The 17,727-nt window shown below is 35.5% G+C and overlaps 1 protein-coding gene and 1 long non-coding RNA gene across 2 annotated transcripts in view; one reads left to right on the forward strand and one right to left on the reverse strand.

Moving 5' to 3' along the window:
* Positions 1–17,727, reverse strand: part of psmb8a (proteasome 20S subunit beta 8A) — a 339,256-nt gene that overhangs the window by 48,975 nt on the left and 272,554 nt on the right. The window lies entirely within an intron of this gene.
* On the forward strand, positions 3,059–6,861 carry LOC143140874 (uncharacterized). Its single transcript, XR_012990696.1, has 3 exons — positions 3,059–4,577; positions 5,114–5,202; positions 5,372–6,861. It is a non-coding gene; the product is annotated as an uncharacterized LOC143140874 (long non-coding RNA).

The raw sequence follows: 17,727 nt of genomic DNA on the forward strand, positions 1-17,727 counted from the left end.
GGCTTCAAGTTGTGTTCCCACCCTGCTGTCAGGTTTATCTGTTTGAGGACAGACCCTTTTTGTAGATGCCATCAGTGTTGGAATTTCATGATAGTGTATCTTCTAATATTGTTCCTATATTATTTATACTTCCCTACCACTTCCCCCTCAATAGTCATCTGCATGGATATGGAACATATTAGCAGTAATCAAGACCACCTAAACCGAGGCCAAATCATTACCAAGACCAGAGGGCATGCAGATCGAGACAAGACCAAGACCAAAGCATGGTGAGACCAAGTCAAGACCAACACCAGAAATACACTATTGTTTGAGTCTACATGAAAAGACGTGACTTCCTGTTTTCAATAGGGGGATTCGACTTGATGTAGTCGCCTGCAGCTGTCTTAAGCTGACTGCATAACGTGATTATTTCTGAGATTCTGATACCTTTTCAACCATGACGTGTGCACAACTCCGGGTTGAAAACGTATCAGAATGAAATGATCACGTTATGCAGTCAGCTTAAGACGGCTGCAGGCGGCTTCATCAAGTCGAATCCCCCTATTGTTCCTGTCTGTGTGTAGCCTCTGTCTCCTACAGGTGAGCTGGGTGCAGGTGTTCTGAGATGCGTTAACTACTTTTTGTCACAATCCAGGTTAATGTTTCTTGTGTATCATGTGTATCCTGTCATGTAGGGATGTCTTTGTATGTCTCCTGTTCTTCTTGAATTAAGACATGTATAACATGTAAATTTATTTGTCCATGGGGTAAGTAAATGTATCTGAAATTAAGTGAAATTTACTTACCCTATGGACAAATAATTCTACTTATTTTATGTCTTAATTCCAGAAGATTTTGACTTTTTTAAGTCAAATAATTGTATGAGAAAGCTCAAAGTAAGTATCTTTATAAAGTACAAAGTAAGTATCTTTTTTCCTAACAATACAAACTAGATCTTTTTATCTTAATATAAGATTATTACACTTGGTTAGATATCAGTTTTTGCAGCACATGGAACAGAACACAGGGCACTGTGCCCTGTGTTCTGTACCATGTGCTGCTTTGTTTTCCCTTGTCATGTGCTTTTGTTACTTCCTGTGTTCTGTAATCTAGTTTGAGTCCACTTCCGTTACACTGATTTGGTGTTTCGGTCCAATCAAAAATGCCTTTTGTTTTGCCTATTTGTCACAGTCGGGCATGATTTATTGTATAAGCTTTGAATGTTATCTGATGCTTGGTTATGTCGCTTGTTTGGAGTGGGTGTGTAAGTTTCAATTTACTGTCACGTCTGCCCTGATTGGACTGGGGGATTCACGGGTTGATTGCTTATTGAAGCAATTAGGAGGGAAATGCATCCATTGAACTGCCCGTGGCTTCCTCCACTCTTGCACAACGGTGAAATTGTTAATGGGAGGAATTATTTGACTGTCATGCTGATTGCGGAACTGACTCCTCGACATGCGATGTGATGTGTTATCTAATGTGTGGCGTGTTGTGATCTCTACTGTTTGGTGTGATCTCTATTGCTTGCTGTGATCTCTATTGATTGCAGTGATCTCTATTGGGTGTTGTGACCTTTATTTACTGTGGGGAAACTGATCTCATGTGTGAATACATTGAAAGTGAAGTGGGGGCATTTTTTTTTGCATCAGTCATGTACTATCAGTATTTGTAAATGCTGTTTATTATTTTATTTTTATTTTATCTGGGGGTTGTGCTATCAGTGGTATTCTGTTCAGCCTGGGCCTTGGGAGGAGGGGTAGTTGCCTAGAATGTCGGTTCTGGTTTAGCTACTCTACCAGCCTGCCTGTCCTGTTATTGTGTGTTGTGGACCATGCTCTCTGTACAATAAAATAACATTGCCAATATTTGTGTGGTATTGTGTCTCCGAACCTGTCATTGGTGGAGTTAAGGCTACGACATATTCAATTGCCTATTCATTGTAAAGTTGTCTGTCTTTAATAAATGTAATATATGTTATTGCTACTCCACGTGTGACTTTTTCTTTCCTGTGATCTTGCCCTGAGCCAGGCTATGTAATGCTTTTTGTAAAATGTCCTATGGAAACTCCCCATAGGACATCTGGTAACCCAAAATGCATACTGACAAAAGCCTTATTGTGTGGCAACCTCTTGGTGTAGAAGCATAATTCTGGTCTCAAATGAAAGGTAACACACTGAGGTTTCTTGTAGACTATTTGGATTGTCCAGTTCTGATGTAGAATGACTACACAAATAATATATAATGGAATATGGAATAATAACACAAAACACTATTTTTGCATTTTCTTTGTTGGTTCAGATAGATAGATAGATACTTTATTGATCCCCAGGGGAAATTCAATTCAATGGGTGGTTATTAGATGGACTATACATCTGCACAACTAATATTGAATGAATATTCAGTTTCTATGGGTTCCTGTAAATATTTCAGTACCCAATATGCTGCATCTACCTATTCCTAAGGATACACACTGCAGCTAAGGTAGGGAAGCACCAAAGGTGGAGGAGAGGGAAGTGTGCATTTTTTATACAAATTAATTAAGACATATAAAGATTAATCTGACAATGTAAAAATGCAGCCCAAACAAAGGCAATATCCTCTGTCTGTGGTAGTTTCAGAGGATGCTGCCTTCAGGAAAGTGCATGAAAGTATTGTAACTCACAAATATGGGTTTGTGTCTGTCAAATGTACCTAGGGTGATGAGAATTAGTCAACATATTAATGTTTTGATGATGAATTCACCTTTGGTGAACTTCCGTGTATACAAAATGCAGCCCAAACAAAGGCAATGTCCTCTGTCTGTGGTAGTTTCAGAGGATGCTGCCTTCAGGAAAGTGCATGAAAGTATTGTAACTCACAAATATGGGTTTGTGTCTGTCAAATGTACCTAGGGTGATGAGAATTAGTCAACATATTAATGTTTTGATGATGAATTCACCTTTGGTGAACTTCCGTGTATACAAAATGCAGCCCAAACAAAGGCAATATCCTCTGTCTGTGGTAGTTTCAGAGGATGCTGCACTGAAAAAAGTGATTTTGACATGTAGTAATTTTTTCTTAAGTGAAACTGTATTTATATACTCAATTTGTTTGTGTTTTGCAAAAACTCATTTGAGATAAGTAATATCTGCAAGAAAAAAAGGGGTTTGCTTCAGATTTGTTTGTGTTTTACAAAAAACTAATTTAAGTTAAGTAATATCTGCAAGAAAAAAAGGGGTTTGCTTCAGAGGCGGTGCTGCGCATGCGTTTATTTGGCTGCCAAAAGATGATTGTCCTCCATTTTGCAAACGGTTCCGTTGGCTTGAAGAGATCTGCACTTGAAATCTTCGCTTTTGACTTTTAACGGTAAGTGGTATATTATTAAACGTCATTTGACAGTCAGTTTACCATTAGAAATTTGGAGTGTCTTTAATTGCCTTATTTGACACGATAGAGCTGTTTTCTTGAATATTTAAGAAATCGTCTAGCAAGCTAACGTTAGCTAAAGTTAACTTTACCTAGCAGTTCTACTCCAATATAATGTTAACTGGGCTAACACGTTCATCTTAAAGTTTACTTTTATTACCTCCTCGACGTAATTGATTGAATAACTTCAAAATGAATATAGACCTTAATGTTAGACAATTTAGGTCGTTGAAACTCAGTGGACCCATTAAAGTTTGTACAATTAATATTAGCTGCTAACTGAATTGGAACACAGATCTTGCCTGAAATATGGTTGACCTTAACGTTAGCTAGCTGCTAGTTAGCTAACCGAACACTTATGCAGCAGACCAAACACGTTTTCACCGACCCCTGTGGAGTCAACTGACACTTAACTTGAGCAATGCCGAGTTTGCAAAATACATTTGTTTGGAGACTCAGAATGCAGGCCAAGGTACATGTAAAAAGGAAAGAAATAGTATGCATGTTTTGTGAGTGATTAGGTCAGGTCATAACTCGGACAATGTTGGGCAAAAGCCACATTTACGCTAGGTTTAGAAACGTGTTTATTTATTCTGTCAGTAATGGAGTACCACTATTTTCTCAATAATGTAATTGCCAGCGCTGAATATGCATGGTGGTGGTGGTGGCATTTCTCAAACTCAACAGCAGTGCAAGATCTGGACAGGCTGATGCTACGCACCTGTTAAGCAGATATTGGTTGAACATTTTATTTGTTCCATGGTGTTGAAATTCGAAATGTTTTCCCTTCAAGGGGACAGTCAGACCAACAAGCAGGGCTGTGTAGCTATTGTTGGTAGATTGTAAGATAATGTGTCAAATGTCAATTAAATGAAGTGTCAAAATCGTTTGATTAACTAGTACCATTTGTGTATGTATTAAATAAGTATATTTCATAAATGTATACTTTATATTTATATTATAAATGTGTTTCTATCCTCTTTAGTTACAGGTATTGAGAAATGTCCTTGCTTGATGACTGGATCAGGAAATGCCTGTGATGCTTGGGTATTCAGGCAAGCTACAGGTCTAAGATGCATAACCTTGGATGTCCAGTGACCGCCGTTTTCCAGAAGAAGAAGGTCATAAGTTCCAGAAGAAGGTTTAAAGAACATAAAATGACCAAACATTTGAGGATTTTGCAAGGTGTAAGTTAGTATTACTATTATTGTTTACTTCTCTTACATATTACATGCAATGATCACATTGGATCTGTTTCTGCTATTTGCAACTGCCATCACTTATAGTCACCCTACTCACACACTGCTCTTATGTTCCTTATTACAACATAGCGACAGATAGAGGCATTATAATTTTGTGTCTAACTATAACTGGACTCCTCAGTGTTGATACGACTACATGAGTCGTCATACATTTACCCACTCACTCATTTTCCCGTTGCTCACATTGTTCCTTCCCCAACTGGTACTCACTTATTAGCCTGATGTCGTTATACTCAATTCCTGTCAGAATTTAAGTCTGGCGCTGCTTCGTTGGGATGTGATTATGGGGTGTGTTTCAACCAATACAGGGGAAAGAAATGCTGGCCAAATGCCTGTTATCTGTTGCAAAGCACTCTGAACTGAATCATCCGTATTAAAAGTGCTTTATAAATAGAGGTTATTATTATTTAGAGTATTGATTGTATTTTCACAAAATAATTAATATCCCTGTATCTGAACAGACAGAGACTGTATCTGAGGAGGGAGGCAGCCATCAAGACCCCGTGCCTTTATTTTGGTGAAGATGATGATTCTCTCATACATGTACATGGTAAGTAACACTAACCAAGTGCATGTTGAAATTGCAATAAAGGGTGTTAACTCATCAATGGTCACATTCATTTTTATGCCAATTTTTAAGCCAAAAACCTTTAAGCCAGCTCCCAGCTCGTACCTTTTCTCAAGCGTCAACCTAAAGCAGCTTTTTACATTTTGTACAGGATATCCATGGCAAGGAGGTGTCAAGAGGAAACCACCCCTTGGAACATGAGGACATCGGCATCGTTGTGGATGGTGGCATCATTTTGGAGGAACCTTGGTCTGTTGCACAAGGCTGTGCAGTGAAGCCAGAGACTTCCTAATGAGGAGACACAGCACTCAAAAAATCCTCCAATCATGTGTTGTGAACTCGGTGCTGGAGTAAGGTTGGTGTCGTGAAGCCTTGCGCACGCGCATTTCTGCCAAATAGGATGCCCGATGAGTGCCAAAAAAGCATTGCATTATGGCTGCCGAGTGCAGGGACTTGCCTAAAAGGACTTTGGTGAAGCTAGGGGTCATATACACATTGAATCAATGTTGAACTCTTCAATACTATTACAAATTCATGCAAAAAGTTGTCATTCAGATGGATGGTGATAAGCTCCTACCCAAGGTTCTCAATCTTAAGAACCAAATCATTAGATGGGCCAGTGGGCCTCTTTCTCTTCCCTGCTGTCTCTCTCTTTCTCTCTCTGTCTTTATCGTTCGTCCTCTCTCTCTCGGCACACTTTTACACACACACACACACACAGTCATGATTGACTTGATTTGAAAGATTCAATAAATGGAACCTTTCTTTCTTTCTCACTTTCTCTCATTCTTTCTTTCTCACTTTCTTTCTCATTCTATCTCGGCACATTTACTTACACATGCACACACACACAAACACACACAATCACTCACTGGTAAGGTGTTTGGCTTTGGTCAAAGGTTCACAACCATTTATTGAATCTTTCTTTCTCTCTTTTGGTGCACACACTCTCTCTCTTTGGCACTACTGCCTTTGCTTTTGGTTTGAGAGCGGGAAAATTATTATTTTTTAAAGCAAAGGGTCCCAATGTGTGTTCATATGTGTGTTTGTGTTGAACATTTGTTTTAATAAAGACAGTTATACCATTTCTGTTTGAGATTTAAGTTAATACTATTTAACCTGAATTTGAAGTTTAACTTAATTTTTACCAATGAAATTATATACAAATATTAAGCAAATTCAACTAAATCTATATGGCTGGATGTAGCTAAATTAAATTGAGTGCAAATGGTTACCTAAAAAAAATTAAGTAATTCTTGCATTAGAGAATATTAAGCAAATTCAACTAAATCTATATGGCTGGATGTAGCTAAATTAAATTGAGTGCAAATGGTTACCTAAAAAAAATTAAGTAATTCTTGCATTAGAGAATATTAAGCAAATTCAACTAAATCTATATGGCTGGATGTAGCTAAATTAAATTGTGTGCAAATGGTTACCTAATACAAATTTTTACTCAAAATATTTGATTGGAGTTTGCTTGGCTTGATTTAGTTGTAACTACTCAATTTAGTTTAGCTTTAATTGCAAGAAAATATTAAGCAAATTCAACTAAATCTATATGGCTGGATGTAGCTAAATTTAATTGAGTGCAAATGGTTACCTAAAAAAAATTAAGTAATTCTTGCATGTCATTTTTTTCAGTGTGTCTTCAGGAAAGTGCATGAAAGTATTGTAACTCACAAATATGGGTTTGTGTCTGTCAAATGTACCTAGGGTGATGAGAATTAGTCAACATATTAATGTTTTGATGATGAATTCACCTTGAACTCACAAATATGGGTTTGTCTGTCAATTGTAGCCTACCTATGGTGAAGATAATTAGTCAACATATTAATGAATGTAATTTGCTATTAAAAAATGCATATTTTCATATTTAAACATGTAATTTGCATAATAATTTGGAACCAGTTTATAAGATGCTGTTTACAAAGGAACCAACCTTTGAAGCCATAATTAGGCTAGAGGGAATTTAATAACACACACACACACACAAGGTAATTGGGTCATATAGTAAGTACCGGGTTAGTACCCACATTTTTTTCAGTTTATTATGATATTTCAAGAGTAATATGTTTGACAGATGAGTGAATTACGTGTAGCCTATACTGTGCATTTTGGAAAAATTACAAAAAATACCCACTTTTGTGATTGTGACCTTGAACTTCATTGTCCATTGCTACAGGTTGCTAGATAGCGCTGAACTTAGATGTCATGATCAAAGACGCTAGCGCTAGCCTACAATGTTTTGGTCATGATATGGATTTTATTTATTAGGCTACCTTTGAAAACGTAACAGTCTAAATTCACCCCCTTTGTCCCTAACTAAAGTACCTGTTGCCTAGCTTAGTTCGGGTATTCCAGTCTAGTAATTTCATTATGTACTCCGTCTTCTGCTAAATACCATTCTGATTATTGGGCTACAAATATTAGCATGCATTAGCGAATGTAGCTAGATGTGCTTAGGTGACCTCCGAGGCTGGATTCCTAGCCTAGGCTAACTTTAATGCGCATTTTCAGCAAGAATTCCTAAATTGACAGCAAATACATGCAGATATGCATATTGCTTAAAAGGATTTTTCGAAATGTGTACAGGATATGTTAACTAACAGTAGGCAAATCCATCCCTGAGTATATAAAGAGATATTACAAAGAAATAAAGAGATTAACTAGAAAATGCAATTCCAGGGAATTACCATTGCATGTAAATGCAAAAAAGCTGTGTATAACATTATATTGCTTACAGTATGATTATTCAGATTACACAGTCTTACAGTATTCTTCAAAACCAATTACTTGGTTAGATGTTAGCTTAGAGTATATGACAGTCAGTAAAAATAAATGGTCAATTCAATATTGATCAACATTCTTTGTTTTAATACAGTACTGCAGAAACAGCAGAGTGATACTCAGAACACACTAATGAACACTTAGCAACCAATGCAAGCTTCAAGTAAAAAAAATCAAAGTTGTTGAAACCAATTTTAAAGTTAACCAATAATGATATTGGAGAAAACAGATGTCTACTGAATTTGCATTCTTACAGAACTTGAATGGTGATATACTGAAGAATAAAAGAGTCAGCCCTTCGGATGATCAGTTTTAGACAGAACTTAGTTAGAATCTTTCACACAGCACAGCTCAGGTCTAAAAACAGAGGTCTAACAGCATAACTAAGTTTCACAGATGTTACAGCACAGGTATGATTCAAAGGTATGAATGGTTGACAAATATGACTCACAGGTATACAAGTTCCAACAATAGTTCTCAGAATGTCTCAGTGTAGATCTCAGTCTCAGTATGGTTAAATGGTATGTGCACAGATATGTTGAGATGTTTGTAAGAATGTATGTTAGTAGGTATGTTGCTAGCAACATTGTCAGAGATGTATGGTTGACAGGTGTGCACAGACAGGCACACACACAATGTCAATGGTCATCACCACTGGTCTGGTCTGGAACCTAAAAGACAAAAGCAAGCAAGTTTAACAGCTATACCAAAACAATACAAGGAATGTCTGCAATTGTACAATTGTTCAATACAGCTTATTTATTTAAGTGAAGTTACATTACATTAGGCTGACACATGTTTAACTTAACGAATACCATGGTAAACAGTTTAAGCTTTTTAAACAATTCTCTACAATTGTAGGACAATTAAAAAAGGTAGAGTACAATACAATTGTTGCACCATCAAGCTACTGGTAGTTAAATACTAGCCTATAATATTAAATTACAAACAAAGCAGAATTCTGTGTTTTATTGTTTTCAGTTTAAGGATAGTTGATAGCTAATCATATTTTTTTTTTCAATATAAAACGTAAGCAGCTTAGATAACTTTGTAGGCATGGGTTTGTTGTTGCTGTTGATAATCATGAGTAAGGACTGATCAATCTTCCTTCCTTCCTTCCATTTTTTCCTACAAATTACAATGTACAACTGGAAAGCTTGATTCACGTGCCAGGCTACACTTTAATTTATAGGCCAGAACAATGCAGAAATGAGTAGGCCAAGCAAACATACTATTGTAGCCTATGTAGACAACACAAACGTTATAGCGCAACTTCTGTATAATACTTCATATAGTCCATTTCCTAACAGTAGCCTATTCATGGCTTTCATAAGGTCCCTCTCCACAGTATTAATCAAGCACCATGCATTCATTATCTAGGTGCTTGATTGTATACAACTGTGGAAAGGGACCTGATGAAACCCATCAAAAAACGAACTATGATAGCACACCGTGATCGTATTTACATCAACAGCAGAATGGAAACGTAGCCTGGTCTGTTTACACAAACAAGCGGTGTACAACGTTTGGTAAATAAAAACAGGAGCATATGTTAGCTTTAACTAAAATGTGAACGGTAGAAGCTACAGTATAACGTTACGACCATCAACAATGTATTCATGCCATGAATGAAACCATGATGGGTTTCATCAGGTCTCTTCACACAGTATAATCAAGCACCAGTCTGCATTCATAATCTATTCTAGGTGCTAAATTCTATACACCTGTGGAAAGTGACCTAGGTCCTAATGTTAAACAGAACCAGAGTTTACGTTTCTAGAAAAACGCTGCTGCCTAATGAAATGTAATGTTAGTGCTTAGCTGGGAGCCAACGTTACGTTACGTTTGACTGTCGTTAGCTATCAAAACCTACAGCTATCCAGTCACTGTAAAGTCGACGACATTAACGTTGATTAACAGTGGGTTTCCTTACATAATAAATATCAACGTAATAAGGTGCTAACGTTAACTATTTCACTAACATTAACGTTAACGTTTTCTAACGTTATAACGTTAGTTTTGTGACCCACTGTCATACATTCTAACATTATAGCCAGAGAATGTCTAATAGGAAATATAACGGTTGACGACATTAATGACTCAAATATCAAAAACCAAAACACTTACCTTCTGTAACTAGCTGAGGTTTGATTGTCGTTAGCTAAATATAGTGCTGACGTTAAACGTTAGCCGGGAGCTAACGTTAGGTTTGACTGTCGTTAGCTATTTATATCGTTACCTACAGCTAACCGGTTACGGTAACGTTAACGTTTGACTAACGTTACATATTTAACGTTAATTAAAAGTGGGTTTCCTTACATAACCCATATCGACGACCACTCATTTCACACAACGTTAATGCTAACTTACATGACATAATGTTTGACGAGTTCTAAATAAGTGAAATACCAAAAAATGGAACACTTACTTGTCTGTAATTGCAGAAACCCTCTGAAAGGTAAGGAGCAGTGCTACAGTAGCTTCTACAGCAGGCGACAAAACGTTAACGTTCAGGTTTACCGCAGCTGTGGAATGGTAGATTCTACTTCAAGGTTAGATTGCTTCTAGTGTTAGAATGTTTTCACAGCTGTAACGCTTAATTAGCACTTACGTAACAATGCATATTTGCCGCCAAAGCGTCTCAACGTTAAGTCAATGGGAATTTATTGCTCTTTTATCGTAAATATCTCAAAAAGTATAAGGTTCACAAATGTAAAAATGACAATGTACAATTGTCCGTTTCAAGACCTTTGTAGGAGTGTTTGAATGACGTCAAACGGTTCAGTGGTTTTATTGTCATTAAACGTCAAATTTGGTCGGAAGAAGAATAATAACAGATAACTAGAGAATGTAATTCCAGGGAATTACGAGTGCATGAAAATGAAGCTAGGACACACATAGCATAGCTTAATAAAAGTTGACAGTTTAGAAGTAGACAGTTTAAAAGTTGAATGTAGATAGTTTAACAGTTGTTAATAGACAGATAGTTTAATAGACATATAGTTCAATGAATGTTGAAAGTATAAAAGTTAAATGTAGATAGTTTAAAAGTAGTTGACAGACTGATAGTTTAATGTGTGTTGATAGACAAATAGTTTAAAGGCTCTATATAGGTAGATAGTTGACGATAACTGACAGTTGGAATGGCTCTAATGTTTGCTAGCAGTTATTCTAACTATGTTATCAAAGATAACAATGTTAACCAAGTTACTTAACTTAGTTAACTTAACTACTAAATATGAAAACATTAGCTATGCTAGCTAGCATGTTAGCATGCTAACTATATTAACCATGTTACTTAGCTAACTTAGCTAATAATTTTTAGCAGTTTTATTAAAAATGCTAACTAGCATGCTAACATGCTAGCATGCTAACTATGCTAACCATGTTACTTAGCTAATCATTTTAGCAGTTTTGCTAAAAATGCTAATTAGCATGCTAACATGCTAACTATGTTAGCATGCTAACCATGTTACTTAGCTAACTTAGCTAATCATTTTTAACAGTTTTGTTAAAAATGCTAACTAGCATGCTAACCATGTTACTTAGCTAACTTAGCTAATCATTTTTAACAGTTTTGCTAAAAATGCTAACTAGCATGCTAACATGCTAGCATGCTAACCATGCTAACCATGTGACTTAGCTAACTTAGCTAATCATTTTTAGCAGTTTTGCTAAAAATGCTAACTAGCATGCTAACATGCTAGCATGCTAACCATGTGACTTAGCTAACTTAGCTAATCATTTTTAGCAGTTTTGCTAAAAATGCTAACTAGCATGCTAACTAGCATGCTAACATGCTAGCATGCTAACTATGCTAACCAAGTTACTTAGCTAACTTAGCTAACTAGCTACAGTGGGTAGGAGTCATAGTTGATGACAAGTAACAGTTACAATGGCTGAACAGTTAAAAAGTTCAGTAGTTTAAAGGGTTAAATTGTTTAACAGTGAAATATTGTAGTGAGGACTTTTATTTTGAAACAGTTTTTGGCAGAGGAAGCAGTTGAACAGGATGTGTAGTCTTAATAGGGCCAGTTTGTATGCTTAAAGCCTGAGACTGGCAGTTGATCCAGGTGGCCCGAACACCTGCCATAGGATTCTAATTGCTTAACGGCCGTATTGTGATGTCATAATCTAATGTTAAGTCAATGGGGAAATTTTAGTAGTTTTTAATTAATAGTTTAAAAAGTATAAAAGTTACAAAGTTGAAAAATACATAGCTGAAGTCACATAAGTAAGACCTACGCAACGCAGTTTGAATGAAGTTTCTAAGTTAAATGGTTGAAGCTGTATTAAACGCACAAAAAGCGTTAGAAGAAGAATAAGAACTAGAAAAGCATTTCCTGAAGGAAATACAGTGCATGAAAATGCAAAAATATGATGTAAAATATCATACAGAGTAAAAACAAACTATATTGGTTGCTAGGTAGATGAGGTTTAATATAGTTGGAATGACTGAACTAGGTAGATGAGGTTTAATATAGTTGGAATGACAGAACAGTTAAATAGGTGGAAAGTTTAAATGGTTAAATTATTTGCTAGGTAGATGAGGTTTAATGTAGTTGGAATGACTGAACTAGGTAGATGAGGTTTAATATAGTTGGAATGACTGAACAGTTAAATAGGTGGATAGTTTAAAAGGTTAGATTATTTGCTAGGTAGATGAGGTTTAATATAGTTGGAATGACTGAACAGTTAAATAGGTGGATAATTTAAAAGGTTAAGTTGTTTGCTAGGTAGATGAGGTTTAATATAGTTGGAATGACTGGGCAGTTAAATAAGTGGATAGTTTAAATGGTTAAATTATTTGCTAGGTAGATGAGGTTTAATATAGTTGAATTGACTGAACAGTTAAATAGCTGGATAGTTTAAATGGTTAAATTATTTAATAGGGAATTATTGTAGCGAGGACTTTTATTTTGAAACAGTTGTGGACAGAGGAAACAGTTGAACAGAATGTGTAGTCTTAATAGGGCCAGTTTGTATGCTTAAAGCCTGAGACTGGCAGTTGAGTCCAGGTGGCCGGAACACCTGCCATAGGATTCTAATTGCTTAACGGCTCTATTGTGATGTCATCAGCCCATGTTAAGTCTATGGGGAAATTTTGAGTAGTTTTTAATTAATAGTTTAAAAAGTATAAAAGTTACAAAGTTGAAAGCCCACATGTCCTAAGTAAGACCTACGCAACGCAGTTTGAATGAAGTTTCTACGTTAAACGGTTGAAGCTGCATTAACTGCGTTAGAAGAAGAAAAATAATAAGAACTAGAGAATGTAATTCCAGGGAATTACGAGTGCATGAAAATGAAGCTAGGACAGATATAGCATAGCTTAATAAAAAGTTGATAGTTTAGACGTAGACAGTTTAAAAGTTGAATGTAGATAGTTTAACAGTTGTTAATAGACAGATAGTTTAATAGACAGATAGTTTAATGAATGTTGAAAGTTTAAAAGTTATATATAGATAGTTTAAAAGTTGTTGACAGACTAAGAGTTTAATGCATGTTGATAGACAAATAGTTTAAGGGCTCTATATAGGTAGATAGTTGACGATAACTAACAGTTGGAATGACCCTAATGTTTACTAGCAGTTATGCTAACAAAGCTAATTATTCTGACCAAGTTACTTAGCTAACTTAGCTCATGTTTTCTAGCAGTTTTGGAAAAATGCTAACATGCTATAACCCTGTGACGTCAGCGGAATAATAATAACATACTAGAAAAACATTTCCTGAAGGAAATATAGTGCATGAAGATGTAAAAATAGCATGCTAACAATGCTAAAATGCTAACAATGTTAACCATGTGACTTAGCTAACCTAGCTAATCATTTTTAGCAGTTATGCTAACTATGCTAATTAGCATGCTAACAATGCTAACATTTTAACTACGCTAACCACGTGACTTAGCTAACTTAGCTAATCATTTTTAGCAGTTTTGTTTAAAATGCTAATTAGCATGCTAACATGCTAGCATGCTAACTGTGTTAACCATGTTACTTAGCTAACTTAGCTAATCATTTTTAACAGTTTTGCTAAAAATGCTAACTAGCATGCTAACATGCTAGCATGCTAACTATGCTAACCATGTTACTTAGCTAACTTAGCTAATCATTTTTAGCAGTTTTGCTAAAAATGCTAACTAGCATGCTAACATGCTAGCATGCTAACATGCTAACATGCTAGCATGCTAACTATGCTAACCATGCTAACTAGCTACAGTGGGTAGGAGTCATAGTTGATGACAAGTAACAGTTATAATGGCTGAACAGTTAAAAAGTTCAGTAGTTTAAAGGGTTAAACAGTGAAATATTGTAGTGAGGACTTTTATTTTGAAACAGTTTTTGGCAGAGGAAGCAGTTTAATATAGTTAATACTATAATTTAATATAGTTGGAATGACTGAACAGTTAAATAGGTGGATAGTTTAAAAGGTTTAATTATTTGCTAGGTAGATGAGGTTTAATGTAGTTGGAATGACTGAACTAGGTAGATGAGGTGTAATATTGTTGGAATGACTGAACAGTTAAATAAGTGGATAGTTTAAAAGGTTAAATTATTTGCTAGGTAGATGAGGTTTAATATAGTTGGAATGACTGAACTAGGTAGATGAGGTTTAATATAGTTGGAATGACTGAACAGTTAAATAGGTGGATAGCATATAGTTGGAATGACTGAACAGTTAAATAGGTGGATAGTTTAAAAGGTTAAACTATTTGCTAGATAGATGAGGTTTAATATAGTTGGAATGACTGAATAGTTTCTCAGGCTTATAGCATAGAATGAGACTGTATGCTTAAAGCCTGAAAAAACTGACAGTTGATTTAGGTGGCCTGGCCACCTGGCACAATATTCTAATTGCTATGATGTCATAAAGCCTGAGAAACTCAGTTGATCCAGGTGGCCTGGCCAGAGCCATATATGGTGATCCAGGTGGCCTGAACACCTGGCATAGGATTCTAATTGCTCTATTGTGATGTCATAATCTAATGTTAAGTCAATGGGGAAATTTTAGTAGTTTTTAATTAATAGTTTAAAAAGTATAAAAGTTACAAAGTTGAAAAATACATAGCTGAAGTCACATAAGTAAGACCTACGCAACGCAGTTTGAATGAAGTTTCTAAGTTAAACGGTTGAAGCTGTATTAAACGCACAAAAAGCGTTAGAAGAAGAATAAGAACTAGAAAAGCATTTCCTGAAGGAAATACAGTGCATGAAAATGCAAAAAATATGATGTAAAATATCATACAGAGTAAAAACAAACTATATTGGTTGCTAGGTAGATGAGGTTTAATATAGTTGGAGTGACTGAACAGTTAAATAGGTGGATAGTTTATTTGGTTAAATGATTTGCTTGGTAGATAAGGTTTAATATAGTTGAAATGATTGAACGGTTAAATAGGTGGATAATACTTAACTTAGTTAACTTAGCTAATGTTTTCATTTTTAGTAGTTATGCTAACTAGCATGTTAGCAATGCTAACATGCTAACTATGTTAACCATGTGACTTAGCTAACCTAGCTAATCATTTTTAGCAGTTTTGCTAACTATGCTAACTAGCATGCTAACATGCTAGCATGCTAACCATTTTACTTAGCTAACTTAGCTAATCATTTTTAATAGTTTTGCTAAAAATGCTAACTAGCATGTTAACATGCTAGCATGCTAACTATGCTAACCATGTGACTTAGCTAACTTAGCTAATCATTTTTAGTAGTTTTGCTAAAATGCTAACTAGCATGCTAACATGCTAGCATGCTAATTATGCTAACCATGTGACTTAGCTAACTTAGCTAATCGTTTTTAGTAGTTTTGCTAAAAATGCTAACTAGCATGCTAACATGTTAGCATGCTAACTATGCTAACCATGCTAACTAGCTACAGTGGGTAGGAGTCATAGTTGATGACAAGTAACAGTTACAATGGCTGAACAGTTAAAAAGTTCAGTAGTTTAAAGGGTTAAATTGTTTAACAGTGAAATATTGTAGTGAGGACTTTTATTTTGAAACAGTTTTTGGCAGAGGAAGCAGTTGGACAGGATGTGTAGTCTTAATAGGGCCAGTTTGTATGCTTAAAGCCTGAGACTGGCAGTTGATGCAGCTGGCCCGAACACCTGCCATAGGATTCTAATTGCTTAACGGCAGTCTTAATAGAGCCATATTGTATGTTTAAAGCCTGAGACAGAGTATATAGTTTAAAAGTTAAATGTAGATAGTGTAATGGATGTTGATAGACAGAAAGTTGAATGGATGTTGATAGGCAGATTGTTTAATGGATGTTGATGGATAGTTTAATGGGTGGATGAGTGAATGGTTTGAAGAGGATGAATGGATAGAAAGTTGGAGGAAATGTGTCTTATATCCTTGTAGAATGGAGAGACAGAGAGAGTTGGTCTAGTTCAGTAGAAAGCAGTTGATACAGGTGCAATCAGTTGAACTGATTCTTTGATGGGGCCTAGATGAGCAGCTGGAAGATGATACCAGGTGCAAATCAAGTTAATTAGTCCATTGTGATGTCATCAGCCCATGTTAAGTCTATGGGGAAATTTTGAGTAGTTTTTAATTAATAGTTTAAAAAGTATAAAAGTTACAAAGATGAAAAATACAAAGCCCACATGTCATAAGTAAGACCTACGCAACGCAGTTTGAATGAAGTTTCTACGTTAAACGGTTGAAGCTGCATTAACTGCGTTAGAAGAAGAAGAATAACTAGAAAAGCATTTCCTGAAGGAAATACAGTGCATGAAAATGCAAAAAATATGATGTAAAATATCATACAGAGTAAAAACAAACTATTGGTTGCTAGGTAAATGAGGTTTAATATAGTTGGAGTGACTGAACAGTTAAATAGGTGGATAGTTTATATGGTTAAATGATTTGCTTGGTAGATAAGGTTTAATATAGTTGGAATGATTGAACGGTTAAATAGGTGGATAATACTTAACTTAGTTAACTTAGCTAATGTTTTCATTTTTAGAAGTTATGCTAACTAGCATGTTAGCAATGCTAACATGATAACTATGTTAACCATGTTACTTAGCTAACTTAGCTAATCATTTTTAACCGTTTTGCTAAAAATGCTAACTAGCATGCTAACGTGTTAGCATGCTAACTATGCTAACCATGTGACTTAGCTAACTTAGCTAATCATTTTTAGCAGTTTTGCTAAAAATGCTAACTAACATGTTAGCATGGTAACTATGCTAACCATGTGACTTAGCTAACTTAGCTAATCATTTTTAGCAGTTTTGCTAAAAATGCTAACTAACATGCTAGCATGCTAACTATGCTAACCATGTGACTTAGCTAACTTAGCTAATCATTTTTAGCAGTTTTGCTAAAAATGTTAACTAGCATGCTAACATGCTAGCATGCTAACTATGCTAACCATGTGACTTAGCTAACTTAGCTAATCATTTTTTGCAGTTTTGCTAAAAATGCTAACTAGCATGCTAACATACTAGCATGCTAACTATGCTAACCAAGTTAATTAGCTAACTTAGCTAATAATTTTTAGCAGTTTTGCTAAAAATGCTAACTAGCATGTTAGCATACTAACTATGTTAGCCAAGTTACTTAGCTAACTAGCTACAGTGGGTAGGAGTCATAGTTGATGACATGTAACAGTTACAATGGCTGAACAGTTGAAAAGTTCAGTAGTTTAAAGGGTTAAATTGTTTAACAGTGAAATATTGTAGTGAGGACTTTTATTTTGAAACAG

This window comes from Alosa pseudoharengus, unplaced genomic scaffold (genome assembly GCF_046254945.1).
Source record: "Alosa pseudoharengus isolate Yale_2024_CS ecotype anadromous, Long Island Sound unplaced genomic scaffold, YU_APseudo_1.1 YU_APseudo_1.1_scf_23, whole genome shotgun sequence".
Classification (NCBI taxonomy): domain Eukaryota; kingdom Metazoa; phylum Chordata; class Actinopteri; order Clupeiformes; family Clupeidae; genus Alosa; species Alosa pseudoharengus.